Source organism: Eleutherodactylus coqui, chromosome 1, assembly GCF_035609145.1.
Source record: "Eleutherodactylus coqui strain aEleCoq1 chromosome 1, aEleCoq1.hap1, whole genome shotgun sequence".
NCBI lineage: Eukaryota > Metazoa > Chordata > Amphibia > Anura > Eleutherodactylidae > Eleutherodactylus > Eleutherodactylus coqui.
The window spans coordinates 288,765,220-288,771,071 of record NC_089837.1 but is presented as its reverse complement, the minus strand read 5'-3'; the positions used below and the strand labels follow the sequence as shown (position 1 = coordinate 288,771,071).

Genomic DNA, 5,852 nt, shown 5'->3' with positions numbered 1-5,852 from the left:
TACCGCCAGCCAATAACAAACGCCAGACCAAAATACGTAACCCTACGCTCCCGCCCCGTGAGCGTCACAAACAAGTTTCCCATGATGCTCCCTTATTTGCATATATTAGTATAGCGGCAGTAACATCTTTTCAATAGAATTACACATTTATAAGAACACACTCCACACTCAATAAGATGAATGTTCAGTGACAACATATAATAATAATAATATTCCACGGTATATAGTTTTCGGTTGCCCTAAGTTAGACGGTGATGTTGCACATCCTGGGTTGTGATCTCTGAAGGAGCTAGTTAAAAAGGGCTTGTGCCATGCATGGCACATCACTGTTCCCTGCACAGGGGATGGTGGTGCGGAATCGTTATCAAGAGATTTCGGAAGCATAATTTTTGTGACTTGGACTGCCTGTGATCGTTATTCCGGGCGTCCTCTCCTCTATGGTGAAAGATAGATGGGTAACTTGTGTTCTACGGCATTGGAAAATTCTGTTTGCTGGTAATAAGTGCTAATTTTAACCCCTTAAGAACACAACAATTTTAGCAGATTTTCTTTCACAAGCCATAACTTTATTTTTCCGTCGACGCGGCCGTATAAGGGCTTGCGTGATGGGCTTTTTTGCGTGATGAAATGTAGTTTTTATCGGCGCCATTTTTGGGTACATAGACTATATCGTAAAACTTTAATTATTTTTTACATGATCGGGACAGAAAATGCATTAATTCTGCCATAGATTTTATTTTTTTTTAAGCGTTAATTATGCAGCATAAATGACACAATCCTTTTTGTTCTGCGGGCTGGGAGGCAAAATGCTAAAAATTAGCATTTTGCCTTAGTTTTTTGGCGTTTCTTTTAATGCTTTTTGCCGTGCAGGATAAAAAGCATATGCAAGTTATTGTACGTGTCGTTACGGACACTATGATATCAAATATGTGGGTTTTTGGGGGTTTTATGCTACTATGAGAAAAAAGCCCTTCCAAATTTTTTTAAATATTTTTTTTCCTTTTTGATTTTTTGTACATTATTTTGATCTTTTTTTTAAATTTTTTTTTTTTACACCATTTATGTCCCTCTGAGGGACTTACACCATACCAGCTCTGATCGTTATGATAAGGTATTGCAGTACTTCTCTCCTGCTATGCCTTATTGTTTATTGTGATTGTTCCCAGCAAGAGAAACCACGTAATCTTGTAGATATGATACCTTTTAATGGCTAACATACATACATGATGTAATAGCCAGCTTGCGAACCAATGCAGGGTTCTTCTTCAGGCTTATGGAACACTGCGTTGGTTCGCAAACTCGCTATTATTACATCATGTATGTATGTTAGCCATTAAAAGGTATCATATCTACAAGACTACATGGTTTCTCTTGCTAGGAACAATCACATTTTGCTCTACTGGCTAACACCGTACCAGATCTTTTTTTCATTATACTTATTGTTTATTGCAACCATCATCGGCAATGGCAATACAGGACGGTATCTGCCGTCCTGTTGCCATGGCAGACAGCTATCTGCGATTACATTGCGAGATCCTGATAACATCACAGAGGGAGCGCGCTCCCTCTGTGAACCCTCCACATGCGGTGTTCTACATAGGTCGCTACAGTGAAGGGGTTAACAGAGGGGGGGGGGGGGGGCATATCGAATGCACCTACGCTGTTGCCGGGGAAGGCTGGCTATGACTGACAGCCGTCTCCCGCTATCCACACGCTGTAAGGGTACGTCCAGTTGCGGGAAATACCCTGCTGCCATGACGTACCCTTACGTCATATGGAGGGAAGGGGGTTAAACGCGAGCCAAGGACAACTAAGAATCCAGGGGTTCTTTTCCTGCTCCTTGTTCGGTCTCGGCCGGCATAAACGTTAGCATCGGCTAACGTGTCTTATACTTATTCGGGCCCTCTCTGCAGTAAGCGCACACAGCAGCCTGACTCTTTTCAGAAGAGAGTGCGCATGCACAGCCTTCTGAAAAGAGTCAAGCTACCGTGTGCGCTGACTTTGCAAAAGGACACCACAGGAATGGGGGGCTGGATGAGTATGAGACAGAGCCATCGGAGTCCTCATCACCTAAATTAGTTTATGGTGCTTATACTTGATGACAGGTGCCCTATAAAGGGGTTGTCTGCTTAGAATTTAACAATGTAAAATCTGAGCCCAAAGGTTTCAAGTGGGTTGCCTGAGTTGTAAGATCTCGGTACAACCCCTTCCCCATGCAATAACATAAGAATTAGTGATATACTTACCTCTTTCCGCTCCTCCCGTGTCCCACGCCAGTCTGTGTTTACAGCTGCAGTCTCGCCCAGTTTACGGGACGTCACAGAGGCTGCAGCCAATATCAGAGCTCAGAGATCGATCACTAAGCTCTGTTATTGGCTGCAGCTCATGTGACGTCCCGTAAATTGTGCAAGACTGCAGCTGTAAACGTAAACTAATGAGGAGGACCGAGCACTGATGCAAAAAACAGCGGGAGCTGGGGGAGACCAGAGATTGGTGCTCCAAAAAGGTAATTTACATAATCCCGGTGCATTCTGGGAAGAGCGAGGAGTAGCTGTGAATGGGATGATTGTTTGGTTTAAGCAGGTCTAGCTGCTCGGAGGAGACTTAGTAATATCTTCTAGGTTAGATATATATCATCATGAGAATTCTTGGCTTTTAGAAATTCGAAAATGGACATGGAAAGGGAGACTAGCCATACTGTGAGCTGCAACGTATGCTATATGTCTACAGACGTGCCAGTGGAAAAGGAAAACTTCACCTGCCAGAAACGTGAGCTCGTGTCTCGATTAGAGGAAAAGGTCCAAAGTCTTCCGGAGAGAATAGCTAAGTGGAAACTCACTATAGAAGATGAGGATTTCCTTGACAGCAGAAATGACTCTTCAGAATACCGAAGGAAAAGAAATTTTCTGTGTACCTGCAGAAGCAGAGGAATGGAAACATGTGACCCAAAGAGGCAGTAGGATCAGGAGTCAGCCAGCACTCATGCTGCTCAGCAACTGATACCAGGCTTGCACGCTGAACGACGAAGAGGTACATCTAGAAATGACTTTGGCCACAAAGAACAGTGTAATGCGGTAAGACCATTACCAATTCCTACTGATACACGTAGGGACAAACGACACTGCAAAAAGGGAATGTGGTGACTTTGAAGACCTCGGCAGGAAAGTGAAAGAACTGGGAGCACAGGTGGTCTTCTCATCCATCCTGCCAGTGGATGGCCATGGAATAAGGAGATGGAATAGGATTCTAGAGGTGTCCAAACTGGCTACGTCAATGGTGCCGTCAGCAAAGATTCGGATTTCTAGGCCATGGAGTGAATTACCTATATGATGGATTGCACCTTACAAAAACAGGTAAGCATGTATTTGGTGGGCGCCTTGCTTTACTCATTAGGAAAGCTTTAAACTAGAACAATATGGGAAGGGAAGTGAAAGGCCAGGTAACAATATACAGTTAACTAATACATTTGAGAACCATACTATCAGAAGTGGAAAGAAAGAACAAAGACGAAAAATTCAGAAGGAAAGTAGAGGGGCAAGAGACACCGATCACAAACTAAAATGTTTTTACACAAATGCACTGAGAATGTGAAACAAACAAGGGGAATTGGAGCTCCTAACGCAGGAAGAGAAATATGATGTCATAGGCATCACAGAAACATGGTGGAATGATACACATGATTGGAATACAAGACTTGAAGGATACAAGTATATGAATGGAACAGGTTACCACGAGAGGTGGTGAGTTTTCCTTTAATGGAAGTCTTCAAACAGAGGCTGGACAGACATCTGTCTGGAATGATTTATTAAATCTTTCATTGAGCAGAGGTTAGGACCAGATTTACCTGGAGGTCCCTTCAAACTCTGCGGTTCTAGGTGAGTATACGACTATAGTGTTAATGCATGGGGAAGAGGTTGTACTGACGTCTTAATTCTTGACCCATGGGTCTTGGCAGCTAGTTTCCCATGATGCTCCTTTATTTGCATATTAGTATAGCGGCAATAACATCTTTTCAATAGAATTACACATTTATAAGAACACACTCCACACTCAATAAGATGAATGTTCAGTGACAACATATAATAATAATATTCCACGGTATATAGTTTTCGGTTGCCCTAAGTTAGACGGTGATGTTACATATCCTGGGTTGTGATCTATGAAGGAGCTAGTTAAAAAGGGCTTGTGCCATGCATGGCACATCACTGTTCCCTGCACAGGGGATGGTGGTGCGGAATCGTTATCAAGAGATTTCGGAAGCATAATTTTTGTGACTTGGACTGCCTGTGATCGTTATTCCGGGCGTCCTCTCCTCTATGGTGAAAGATAGATGGGTAACTTGTGTTCTACGGCATTGGAAAATTCTGTTTGCTGGTAATAAGTGCTAATTTTAACCCCTTAAGAACACAACAATTTTAGCAGATTTTCTTTCACAAGCCATAACTTTATTTTTCCGTCGACGCGGCCGTATAAGGGCTTGCGTGATGGGCTTTTTTGCGTGATGAAATGTAGTTTTTATCGGCGCCATTTTTGGGTACATAGACTATATCGTAAAACTTTAATTATTTTTTACATGATCGGGACAGAAAATGCATTAATTCTGCCATAGATTTTATTTTTTTTTAAGCGTTAATTATGCAGCATAAATGACACAATCCTTTTTGTTCTGCGGGCTGGGAGGCAAAATGCTAAAAATTAGCATTTTGCCTTAGTTTTTTGGCGTTTCTTTTAATGCTTTTTGCCGTGCAGGATAAAAAGCATATGCAAGTTATTGTACGTGTCGTTACGGACACTATGATATCAAATATGTGGGTTTTTGGGGGTTTTATGCTACTATGAGAAAAAAGCCCTTCCAAATTTTTTTAAATATTTTTTTTCCTTTTTGATTTTTTGTACATTATTTTGATCTTTTTTTTAAATTTTTTTTTTTACACCATTTATGTCCCTCTGAGGGACTTACACCATACCAGCTCTGATCGTTATGATAAGGTATTGCAGTACTTCTCTCCTGCTATGCCTTATTGTTTATTGTGATTGTTCCCAGCAAGAGAAACCACGTAATCTTGTAGATATGATACCTTTTAATGGCTAACATACATACATGATGTAATAGCCAGCTTGCGAACCAATGCAGGGTTCTTCTTCAGGCTTATGGAACACTGCGTTGGTTCGCAAACTCGCTATTATTACATCATGTATGTATGTTAGCCATTAAAAGGTATCATATCTACAAGACTACATGGTTTCTCTTGCTAGGAACAATCACATTTTGCTCTACTGGCTAACACCGTACCAGATCTTTTTTTCATTATACTTATTGTTTATTGCAACCATCATCGGCAATGGCAATACAGGACGGTATCTGCCGTCCTGTTGCCATGGCAGACAGCTATCTGCGATTACATTGCGAGATCCTGATAACATCACAGAGGGAGCGCGCTCCCTCTGTGAACCCTCCACATGCGGTGTTCTACATAGGTCGCTACAGTGAAGGGGTTAACAGAGGGGGGGGGGCATATCGAATGCACCTACGCTGTTGCCGGGGAAGGCTGGCTATGACTGACAGCCGTCTCCCGCTATCCACACGCTGTAAGGGTACGTCCAGTTGCGGGAAATACCCTGCTGCCATGACGTACCCTTACGTCATATGGAGGGAAGGGGGTTAAACGCGAGCCAAGGACAACTAAGAATCCAGGGGTTCTTTTCCTGCTCCTTGTTCGGTCTCGGCCGGCATAAACGTTAGCATCGGCTAACGTGTCTTATACTTATTCGGGCCCTCTCTGCAGTAAGCGCACACAGCAGCCTGACTCTTTTCAGAAGAGAGTGCGCATGCACAGCCTTCTGAAAAGAGT

General features: G+C 42.7%; 2 non-coding genes across 2 annotated transcripts; both read left to right on the top strand.

Moving 5' to 3' along the window:
- The first annotated feature begins 295 nt into the window (after positions 1 to 295).
- On the top strand, positions 296 to 431 carry LOC136594626 (U11 spliceosomal RNA). The gene has a single exon (XR_010788597.1). It is a non-coding gene; the product is annotated as a U11 spliceosomal RNA (small nuclear RNA).
- Positions 432 to 4,174: 3,743 nt separating this feature from the next.
- On the top strand, positions 4,175 to 4,310 carry LOC136594614 (U11 spliceosomal RNA). Its single transcript, XR_010788596.1, has one exon. It is a non-coding gene; the product is annotated as a U11 spliceosomal RNA (small nuclear RNA).
- The last annotated feature ends 1,542 nt before the right edge of the window (positions 4,311 to 5,852 follow it).